The 12,464-nt window shown below is 39.1% G+C and overlaps 1 pseudogene; it reads left to right on the plus strand.

Annotated features, from left to right (window-relative positions):
* The first annotated feature begins 364 nt into the window (after nucleotides 1-364).
* On the plus strand, nucleotides 365-1,213 carry LOC114498805 (annotated as a pseudogene).
* The last annotated feature ends 11,251 nt before the right edge of the window (nucleotides 1,214-12,464 follow it).

Here is a 12,464-nt window from a genome sequence, read left to right on the forward strand (position 1 = left end):
TTAATAGCCCAAGTTCTTTGAAATAATAGTTCAGAAATTCATATAACTTGTAAACTTTTTTTAAAAATTTGTCTGTATGCTGCTTCAAGTGATAACTAAATAAACTCACATGTTCCTGGGATGCTCATAAAAAAATGAGGGGTAGAGTAATCATTTCACAATATACACTTACATCAAATCATTACATTGTGTACCTGAAGCTAATACAGTGTTATATGTCACTTACATTTCAGGAAAACTGGGGAAAATGTTGAGGCGTCTAATTTCTTCTTCTCTCTCTAACTGCTTCTCCTCTTCCTGCCACTGTAGCATCATCTACCCTTTGGTGAGAACGGAAAGCAACTCACAGCTGGACACAAAAAGAATGGCATTGAAACAGATTTCCAACAAGCAGTTTGAGGGATTGAACATGACGGTGTTAAACTGAATTGCATGACTGTGTTAAACTGAACTGCAAAATGAAATTTGCTGTATGTTGACCACCAAAGGCAGAAACTGGAAAATGTCCAGCAGCATATTTTGGCTGTCTGCTTTCACTTGACAGAACAGAATATTAAAATCTGGTTGTCATCAAGCTGCTTCAGAACATGGACTTTTTGTTACTGCTCCAGATATCCATCCTTGTGTCTGCAACATTAAAGGAGAAGGTGAGAGCTGGGACATGGGCAGTGGTGCTGCATTTTATGTGGGTGCCACTGAAGATCCTTGGAAAACTGGCTGCAGAATGCACCCTTAGGTAAAGGAGGAGCTTCTCCAGCTCATAAATGCCAGTTTTCTCGTGGACCCCCAAAGGATGTCTGCTTTTGGCCGCTCTGTGAAATGCCACAGAGCTCTGGTTTTTGCTTTTAAGAAACCTGGAAAATGCAAATCTGAGTCAGCATTTGATCCAATTTTCAATTCAGTGCTCTGTCCTTGGGTGGAGGGAGTCGGGGGAGCCTTTAGTGGATATTTGGGAACTGACCAAAGTAAATGGAAAGCTTATGATGCTACCTATCCTGTGAAGTCCTATCTAGGTTCTCAGCTGAACACACTAATTGGTCAAGGTGAAGATGACCATTTTTTTCCAGCTGGACAGTTACTACCTGATAACTTCGTAGCTGCCTGTACAGAAAAGAAAATCCTGTTGTTTTTAGATCACAAGAGGATTATTAATCATAACTACTCCTTCATTGCAACCTTTATTATTGATCCTGTAAAATACCTAAATGCTTGAAAAACATTAAAAAACAGAATTTCTTTAGGATTATAAAAATGGTAATAAACAGAATTGCAGAGGAAAAGATTTCAAAACATTATATTTCATAATGCTGTTCACTCTATGTTGAACCACCTTCTAAATAAAGATATGAAACTCCCCCAAAAAAAACTGGGCAAAAAATGAGGGTGGAGTGATTAATTGACTGACCATGGATTTCTGTCAATGTGAGAGACTGACAGTCTTTTTTAAAAATATATTTTATTGATTATGCTATTACAGTTGTCCCATTTCCTCCCCTTCACTCCCCTCCTCCCTGCACACCCTCTCCCACCCACATCCCCCCCCTTTAGTTCATGTCCATGTGTCATAAGTTCTTTAGCTTCTACATTTCCCATACTATTATTGCCATACCCCTATTTTCTCCCTACCATCTATGCTACTTATTCTCTGTACCCTTTCACCCTCTCTCCTCCCACTCCCCTGTTGCTATCCCTCAAAGTGATCTCCATTTCTGTGGTTTTGTTCCTGTTCTAGTTGTTTGTTTAGTTTGCTTTTGTTTTAGGTGTGGTTGTTAATAATTGTGAGTTTGCTGTCCTTTTACTGTTCATATTTTTTTATCTTCCTTTTCTTAAATAAGTTCCTTTAACATTTCATATAATAAGGGCTTGGTGATGATGAACTCCTTTAACTTGACCTTATCTGAGAAGCACTTTATTTGCCCTTCCATTCTAAATGTAATCTTCTCTGGATAGAGCAATCTGGGATGTAGGTCCTTGCCTTTCATGACTTGGAATACTTTTTTCTAGCTCCTTCTTGCCTGTAAGGTCTCTTTTGAGAAATCGGCTGACAGTCTGATGGGAACTCCTTTGTAGGTAACTGTCCCCTTATCTCTTGCTGCTTCTAGAATTCTCTCCTTCATTTTACTCTTGACTAATGTAATTATGATGTGCCTTTGTGTGTTCCTCCTCGGGTCCAACTCCTTTAGGACTCTCTGAGCTCCCTGAACTTCCTGGAAGTCTATTTCCTTTGCCAGATTGGGGAAGTTTTCCTTTATTATTTGTTCAGATAAGTTTTCCACTTGTTGCTCTTCCTCTTCTCCTTCTGGTACCCCTATAATTCAGATGTTAGAACGTTTAAATATGTCCTGACAGTTCCTAAGCCTCTCCTCATTTTTTTGAATTCTCATTTCTTCATTCTTTTCTGACTGTATGTTTTTTTTCTTCTTTCTGGTCCACTCCATTGATTTGAGACCCAGTTTACTTTCCATCACTATTGGTTCCCTGTGCATTTTTGCATTTTTCTTCATTTCACTTAGTGTAGCCTTCATTTTTTCATTTAATTTGCAACCAGATTCAACCAGTTCTGTGAGCATCCTGATCACTTGTGCTTTGAACTGTGCATCTGATAGGTTGGCTATCTCTTAGTTGCTTAAAAGTATTGACTCTGAGGCTTTCATTTGTTCTTCCATTTGAGCCAATTTTTTTGCGGGGAGGGGAGGGTCTGGTCATGCCTATTACATAGTGAGGGGCAGAGTGTTAGGTGTGCACCAGGGTGAAGCAACCCATGTCCCTGGGTTGTGACACTGTATGTGGGGGCAGGGTCAGAGAGGGAACAATGGTGCCTGCTCTGTTCTCTGTCAGGTTTCAGCCCCCTCTGCTGCTTCCCACAAGCAAACTAGGCCCTTCTGGTGCTGTTTCCCAGGTGGGTGGGCTTGTGTACATTCTAGGACCCTGTGGAGTCTCTCCAACAAACTCTCCTGTGAGGATGGAAGTTTCTCTCAACACCTCAACTCCCACAAGTGTTTTCAATTGGTGCTTTTAGGCTTTATTTCCTGGTGCTGGGACCCTGGGTTGCACCGTCTGTCTAGATGCCCATTTTCACCTGGTTTATCTGCATTCGAATGTGTAATTGCACACAGCCAGGTGCCCTGTGCGCCTCACTGGGTCTGCTTGTTGCCTCCCCGTGCCCGATCCTGGAATCTGCCACTGGGGTCTGCTAGCCACCTCTGCCAGCCACCATTTTTTCCTGCCTCGACCCCTCTCTGCTGGCTGCCGACTCCGCCCCTCTTACCAGCCTGGATGAATGGTTGTTGGGACTTCTGTACTATTCAATTTTCTGTTTTTTTGTTTCTAAATGTTTGTTGTCCTTAATTTTGGTTGTGCGAGGAGGCACAATGTGTCTACCTATACCTCCATCTTGGCCGGAAGTCGAGAATGACAGTCTTGAAGGACTATCAGTGACTTGGAGTTTCTGAACATGTTCCTTTAAGGGCTCATTGTCTTGGGCATCTCTAATACATGTAATTGGAGCACAGGGAGCAATCATACTGTTACCAGTGGAAGCAGGGATGCTAAGGAACCTAATGCAACATTAATACATGCATATCACCTAAAGAATTAGAAATTGTGATAACTTTATGTCCGATTGAGGTTGCCTGAGAAGAAGCAGCATTTCTATTTAATATCAAACACTAAAATATAAAGGTAGTATACATAAGAAATAGGTTTGCATTATTTAATTCTTTTCCAGACAAATCAAATGTAACTTTAGTTCAATAGTACCTAATAATGAAAAGTTAATACATTTTATTGTGTGTGTGTGTATACAGAGGAGAAAAAAATCGCACTTGTAGTCAAAAGAACTCAAAGCTCCAGCTTTTCGCCAGTTGTCAGTATGTCCCTGGTGTGTCCTTAGATGAGTTACTTAAATCCATGAGACTCAGTTTCTTCATTTTCCAAGTGGGGGTAATAAAACCTACCTCACAAACACGGTGCCTAGTGTAACTATAGCTCAATAAATGTTCATTCCTCTATTAAACTTTAAAATGTTTTGACAAGCTATAGTAAAAATAGAAACAAAAAGCCAGGCTTTGCTTCTGCAAAGTCAAAATTCAACAAGTTTATTGAGTTCATTCATAAATGTGACAGAACTTAGATTTTTTAAGTAAATGGGCGTGTGCCCTTTCCCAGGAGCACACCTGCACATTTCCCTTTCCCTTCTCCACAGGAGTGCACCTCCTAAACTTTAAGGGACCCCTTTTCTCTGACTTCCCAGTGGCCCAAATCAGCCCCACCTTGGCTCTCTCCTGTTGCTTCTTCTATTCCAGGGTGTCAAACTCATTTTCACCAGGGGCCACATCAGCTTCGTGGTTGCCTTCAAAGGGATGAATGTAATTTTAGGACTGTATAAATGTAACTACTCCTTAACAGCCCAGCGAGAGCACAGCGCTGCTGCTGGGTAGAAACAAGGTGGAGGGCAGGATGCAGCCCATGGGCCTTGTGTTTGCTACCTGTGTCTATCCTAAGCCCTTCCTTGTTTCACTGTCCCCAGTACTCTCAAATACTTTACTTTAAACAGAGTACTCTTTAAAGAGTACTTTAATAAACATACTCTCAAAATCAATAAAAGGAAGTACATTTTCTGGTTCTAGAGCCACAAAATGTTAGTGAAAACTAATGAACAAGTCTACAATTTTTAAGAAAGACCCAGTGAAGGAGCAATACAGCGCAGTAGGAAATAGGAAAAGGTTTTGAAATTAGAGACAACTAGGGACACATCTTAGTTCCTTTATTAGTTGTGTGGCCTTAGCCAAGAAATGTAATATCTTTAAGGCTCATTTTTTATTGACAGGAAAAGGAGAATATCATAGTTCATTGAACCTAATATTCTGTATATCGTAAGACTCATTTTTCTTTCACATACAAGAAAACACTGCCAATTAGATGTAATACTTTCTTGTAATACAGAATTTTTATTTTATACTTATTTAAAAAGCTGACTTTATATTTAGACAGATTTTAATCATATCATATCACCTTGATACATAGATAAAAAGAAAGAAACTTAGCAAAATAAATTACTTAATGTATCCCTCAAATTTTATATGGAGATCCCTCTGAATTACTTTTTCACTCAGTCATCAATGTCCCTATTTTTCTACATGATACTGACCTCTATGCCATCAAGAGCATTGGCAATGCTTATTTCTTGAAAGATGCACTCACTATAGTTTCTAAAATTTTCTTCCAAGTCATTAGAATAAAATGCTGATGCTTTATGACACCAGAATAACAACCAGTTTTGCTCACAAGCAGGCAATGACAACTGGCATATGAGTGCTGTCTTTCTGACAGTGGCTATAAGACAACATGCACCCTAGGATGTATCCTGATTTCAAAGATGCTAAGTGTGAAAAAAAATGAGCATCTTAGAATTGTGAGCTTTGGGTACTACTTGATCTTCATAGAACTACTGTGAGGATTAATAACAAAATACATGAAAAGAATGAACAAGATAATAGCATAAATAAATGGTAGCTATTATATTATAGGGAAATAAGAAAACATACCATTTCTGATCTGTAACTTCTCACCATGTTCCTGGGATGCTCATAAATACTGAATTAGCTTTTTCAAGTCCTTATGTATTCTAATCTTATTTGAGGGTTGACATTTTGGACATGATGGACTTCGAAAGACTAAAGCAAGTATTGCCAAATAGGAGATTTATTACATTCTCTACTCCCTCCCCCCCAAAGAAAAAAAAACAAAACAGCAAAAAGCCTGTGGTCTCATAAAGGCATGGCAGAATCACCAGAGTATGACCGTCTTTTTCCTTTTTTGCTCTTCAATTCCTCTGCTCTCCTCAGTACCACTTATATACCATCATCACTGTTTGACTTGTAAATCCATTTCTAGTTTACATTTGGAAAGTCACTTCAGGAAAATGCTGAAGAATATATCAATGAAAATATCAAAACTTCTTTCAAGGGGAAGTGAAAAGTAGCTGTAAGTATTACTTGGAATTTTTAGAAGACAAGCACCAATAGCGATGTGGTGACAGGTTGAGCTTCATCCTTGTATTCAGTTCTTCGTGAGAAGTCTGAAGATCAGATTACTTTAAAACAGGAAAGGATAGAAGAGGAATGCATCTGGACTTTTCTGCAGAGGATTAAAGCAACAGTGCAAGGCTGAGCCTCTCTAATGCCCTAGCCACTCAGGAAACCACATGCTTTCTTGCAAGCTCTACAATTTGTCTTAATTGTTCAGACAAGTCCCACTATAAAGTTGGACCAGAGCAGATTAGTCAAACCAAAAACCTTCTTGGAATGGAAAAGTTAAGGGAAAATTCAGCAAAGGGCAGTGAGTTAGGGGGTGGGCCGGGGAAGAATGGCCAGGCTCACATCAGTCAGGACAGTATCAGATAGGACAAGGCTCACAGGCAGCTTAAGGCCAGTTACATTCTTCCACTCAAATGGTTATGCTATAATCCAGTTGTGTGTGTTTTGTATGTAAGGCCTATAGGCCTCAACTACTTGAGAGGAGAGTCTTGTAACAAAAGAATAAAAGTTATTAGGACAGTGGCTACAGATTAAGTCTCAAAGGTTCACACAAATGGCAGGAATCTGTATATCCATGTCAGAATAACACCATTATCCAAATAGATTTTCTCAGGATGGCTTTATAATGTTTAGTTCTTTTTTTTTAAAAAGATTTTATTTATTTATTTTTAGAGAGGGAAGGGAGGGACATAGAGAGAGAGAGAAAAAGAGAGAGAGAGAGACATCAATGTGCGGTTGCTGGGGGTTATGGCCTGCAACCCAGGCATGTACCCTGGCTGGGAATCAAACCTGGGACACTTTGGTTCCCAGTCCGAGCTCAATCCACTGAGCTACGCCAGCCAGGGCATAATGTTTAGTTCTTTATCGGACAAACAATCTTTAGTATACATAGGATTGTGCTACACTTTTGTCAACCCAACCTAACTTACAAATGTATCTTCTTTTTTAAAGTTTTTTATTGTTGATGGTGACCAGAGGGGAGAGGGGAGGGAATTTCAGGGGAGAACAGGAAGGGTTTGCAGGAACAAATATAAAGGACACATGGACAAAAACTTGGAGGGGTGGAAATGGGAGGGAGGTGAGGAAGGGTGGGTGGGTGGGTTGGAATGGGAGTAAAGGACAGAAAACTGTACTTGAACAATGATTAAAATTAAATTTAAAAAAATTGTATTGTTGTTCAATTATAGTTGTCCCCATTTCCCCCATTACTCTCCCCACCCTATCCATCATCCCCACCTCCCACATTCAATCCTTCCCCACCCCTGTTGTCCTTGTCCATGGGTCCTTTATACAGGTTCCTTGATGACCCTTCCTTATCTTTCTCTATTATCTCCCTCCCCCTTACCTTCTGGTTACTGTCAGTTTGTTCTTTAATTCCATGTCTCTGGTTATATTTTGCTCACTTCTTTGTTTTGTTGATTACGTTCCACTTATAGGTGAGATCATATGGTATTTGTCCCTCACTGCCTGGCTATTTCATTTCACTTACCATAATGCTCTCCAGTTCCATCCATGCTGTTGTGAAGTGTAGGAGCTCCTTCTTTCTTTCTACTGTGTGGCATTCCATTGTGTAAATGTACCACAGTTTTTTGATCCACTCATTTACCAATGGGCACTCAGGCTGTTTCCAGCACTTGGCTATTGTAAATCGCACAAATGTATCTTCATATGAAATGACATTGTAGTCCTGGAAATAAGCACATACTCTGTATATCACTATCATAAATTTTTGTTGCTCAATAAAATTTTCACTTGGAAAAATAGGACAAAGCTTTTCAATCTTGTTCTACTGACATTTTGGACTGAATAATTCTTTGGGTGGCTATCCTATTCATTGAAGAATGTTTAACATCATCACTGGTTTCTACCCATTAGATACCAGTAGCATCCCCTCCTATCCCCCATCCCCACCCCTGAGTTGTGCTGATTAAAAATGTCTCCGGACATCACCAATGTCCCCTGGGAGGCAAAATTGCCCTTGGTTGAGAACCACTTACACAGAATAATATTAACAAATTAAAGATCATGGATTGTTGTGAGATACCATGGACCCAAGAGAATTGTGAGTGTGGAAGACTAATTCAATCAGGAATAATTCTCAAGGACAGTGGTTATATGTTTCAGCCTTCAGCCCTGGCCTTCCTCTTGCTCATGCTCATGCTCGTTCATATTCTCTCTCTCTCTCTCCCCTCATTCTCTCTCTCTCCTTCTTTCTCCCTCTCTCTTTTACTATCATTGAGAATAACTATTTAGCCTGCAGAGAGCAGCCTTCTAAGACAGAAGTCATTGCAATCTCTGCTTTAGCACTTTCCTCTACCATCACAGATAGCCCAATTCTCCTAACTACTGAGAAGGAGCTGAAGAAAAGCACAGAGGTCCTCTCCTTCTGGACTCAGCAACCATGTCTTCACCAGTGTACAAAGGGACATTTAAGAAGAGCTAAGTTTAACAGTGGTGTATTTGAAGCTTTTTCTATTTCCAGAGTTTTATTAATTTATTCCTAAATGTTCATTTTCAAAATTCAGTAATCACAAAAGCACCTTTCTTCTGCACCACAGTTCTACACCACACTGTTATGAGGTGATGAGCAGAACCTTCCAAATCTTTACTTTAGGAAAGTATAATTTGAACCCCCAAAAATCTGGTTGTGGTTACAAACCTTATTGTATATTAGTATTACCTTACAGTGCTTATTACAATGCAGGTTCCTTAAATGCATTTAATGGAATATTACTCAGTCTTTAAAAAGAAGGAAATTCTGGCACATACCACAACATGGATAAAACTTGACATTCTGCTAGTGAAATAAACTAGTCACAAAAACACAAGCGCCAGTACTGTATGATTCCAATTATATGAGGTACCTAGAGTAATCAAATTCTTAGAGACAGAAAGTAAAATAATGGTTGTCAGGACTGAGGTGGGTGGAGTGGGGGGAAAGGAGTTATTGTTTAATGAATATGGTTTTAGCTTTGCAAAATGAAAACAGTTCTGAAGATAGATGGTGGTAATGAGTGTGCAAAACCATGAATATATTTAATGCCAATGAACTGTACACTTAAAATTGTTACTTATAATGGTAAATTTTATGTTATATGTATTTTATCACAATTAAAAATAAATTTTAAAATACTAAATTAAAAATGCAGATACTTGATTACCACCAGTGATTCTGATTCAGTTGGTCTGAATGGGCTCAGAAATTTGCATTTTTAACAAGCAACTCTGCTGATGTTTACCTTTAGATAATCTTTTCAGAAATACTAGTTTATAAAGAAGATAAAATAAATGGATATACTGAGGTCAGCTAGAAATGTGTGATTTTCCAGAAATGCCAGAATACAATTTTCTTCAATGAAAATAAGATTTTAAAAAGTGGTTCATGGGAAAGAGCTCTGAAAAATAATAAGTCAGAGTCTCAGACCACCCTAGAAGAAATGGTCTAGAAGAAGGCAATTGGCAGACATGTGCTCTTGTTTGATGTAATTGTGGGTGGAGTCATGGAAGATTAGTGAAGAGGAGGGGTTCCTCACATCTATAAATCACTGTGTGAGGAAAGTGGGTAATTGCATGGCATTTAGGTAATTACACATGCAAATTAGAAGAGCATATATATGAGCCAAACAAAACAAAGACAATTATTAGCACATTCTAGAGCCACCATGCCAGTCATAGCATCGTTTCCAGCTGCCCAAATGTAAGTACCAACAACAATATGGTTTCCAATTGTTTGATACTCTGTTAGAAATGCACAGAGCAAACATGTCTTGTTTGGAGGGTGTTTTGTACATTGAATGAGGAAAAATTATAATGGAATCTTTTCCACTTGACTTCATATTCTCTTCACATTAAAAACCATATGACATTTAATAAATATAAGTCTAAATAAGTTTTTAAAATAATTCTAGAAATACTCCTTCTATTTTTCAGTTCTTCTAGCTCTTCAAGTCATGAAAGTGACAGGCAGATAATAAAGGGAACAAACAGAAATGAAGCTCTTCCTCCCTTTTTCTAAAATCTTATGTTGGATAGTGATATTCTCATTAGTAATATTTTATATTTGTGTTGTATCAGTTTATTGTTTGGAACAGCTTCTGTTCATTCTCAAGTTTGTATTTCAAAGTATTTCCAGAGAACCTCTATTTTTAGACTTCCTAGTCTTTCCTATTTCTCTTGAGCCTCAATTTGATGTCCTTTAGATGATCACAATGAAAAGCCCATCATTTAAGACTTTTGTAGTCTGTGAGGGTAAATGGAAATGCTTTCAATGGTTTATAAATTTTAAAAATCATAAGTGCTTTTTATTTTCTTTTTTAAATTTTTTAAAAAATTGGACCTCAAGGAAACCAACTGACTGGAGTAGCCTGGAGAGACAATAGGGTCAAATGAAGATGGGGCTTTAGACGCAGGCAGTTTGGGGATTCGTGAAGAAGGTGATGCCAGTATCTCACAGATTACTGATCAGGGAAAAGCCTGATCAGGCTTTTAGGAAAGCCTGGATAGGATATTAGGATATTAGGAAAACAAGTCTGGTTTCCATTGTGAAAATTAGTTATAAAGACCTTAGGGTGGAGACTGGGAAGTCAGCACAAAAGCTGCTGAGGCCTTCAGAGGTAGGTGCTGTGGGCCTTCGAAGAAGCACACACAGCACCAGGCAGGAGAGGACTGTTAGTCACTGTCCATCACTGTGTCTGCTGGTGTATTGCATTTGCATTTCTATTCATTCTTTTCAAAATGATTCATTATCACATATGTCTACCATAGATGGTAATGACAAGCAAGTTGGTCTACTTCTGTCCATTAGAGAAACTGAGTACCTTTTCAAAGGATAGAGTTAGCAACGACTGGAGCATGTAAGAGGCTGGCCTGTACATTGTAGGATTTCAGCAACATTTCTGGCCTCTACATTAGATGCCAGGAGCACCCCCTCATGAAGTATGAGTGCATTTGCTGAGTTGAAAAGGTAGAAGTCCTTTATGATTTTCCACAGCTCCTTCCCAGCATCTGGGAGAATTGGGCTGCTACTTATCTTTGACAGTAGAAGAAAGTGCTTGAGCAAAGATTTCAGACTTCTGTCTTAGAGGGCTACTCACTTTGCCAAATGTTCTCCAGAGGTAACAAAATCACTCTCACTTGAGAACCACTGTTGTAATATACATGCAGTTTAATTTTTATAAAAATAACATTTCCTCCTATACTTTACCAAAACAGATATTTTCCAGTATTTTCACTGTAAACCTCAGGCTAGCGCAGCTCAGACACTGAGTCTTTGAAGGATGAGAAAAATCCAAGCGCCAGGGTCACCACTTTTGTGATCAGTTAATTTTGGAAATAACAGCTATAATTCATTAGCAGTGGAAGGTTCACTCCCTTCGGGCACACTTTCGAGGCTTCTCCATCACACCCCCACCCCATCAGGAACTTTGGGGGTAATCAGTTTGATGTTTCTCTCCCAGAATTTTTCTGCTTCCTGAAACATCACATCAATCTCTGTGATCTGGCTCTTGGATAATGTCCTTCTTGTCCACTGACCACTTCTTTACTCCCATTCCCTTCCAAGCCAGTTCAGTCCAACTTTGCTCTATGTAATTCAGCTTTATCTCTCTAACTTTACTATTTGATCTCTGAAACCTTCATTTCCTTTACCAAAATTTTCTATACATTTACAGACTTTCTTTAAGTGTTCCTTTCCCCTTTGCCAAAAAACCGTTTCTGTTTTCATGACCCAGATTTTCTCCTTGAACAGACGTTGTGGCCACTTCTTATGTTGCCTTCTTCCCTTTGACCCCTGGGGCTCAGGGCCCTCAGTCACTGGCACTTTCCTTGGCCTTCACATCCACTTCCAGACCAGTTTTCTGGGCACCATGCTCCAGTGTCCTCTTCTTTACAAGTCATCTCCTCAACATTCCTGTTGCTGGCCCATCTCCTCATCTATAAACTAGGATAGTTGCTCATAGAAAAGGGATGGGGGTCCAGTCTTCCTCAGTAGGAAAACCTTTTCTTTCAGTCTTAACTTTCATGAATAATATTCATAAAATAAATACAGAAAATCACAAAGGATGAGAGAGTAATGAGGGAAAGATGAATTGAAAGGAAAATAGGTTCTCTTTAACCAGCAAAGACATTCAGCCTTTCTCTTGATTAAATACAGCAAAAATAACTGCTTACCTCCAAAAATTAGCCTAAAATAGATCAAGTACCATCAGAACATCTTCTCCGCCCTGGGGCACTGGATACACCTCAAATGTGTATTCAATTATGTATGACGGCCTTGTTCTGCTTCCCCAACATCATTCCAGAATCCCAGCTGTCTTTTTCCTTACATTTCTGAAATCTGAACTTGCTTCTTCCAGAAACACCCTTTCTTTCCTCCAAGTCTATCCTTAAGGAATCCTTAAGGCTCCTCATTGTAATTAAATATTACTG

This window comes from Phyllostomus discolor, chromosome 6 (assembly GCF_004126475.2).
Source record: "Phyllostomus discolor isolate MPI-MPIP mPhyDis1 chromosome 6, mPhyDis1.pri.v3, whole genome shotgun sequence".
In the NCBI taxonomy this organism is placed as follows: domain Eukaryota; kingdom Metazoa; phylum Chordata; class Mammalia; order Chiroptera; family Phyllostomidae; genus Phyllostomus; species Phyllostomus discolor.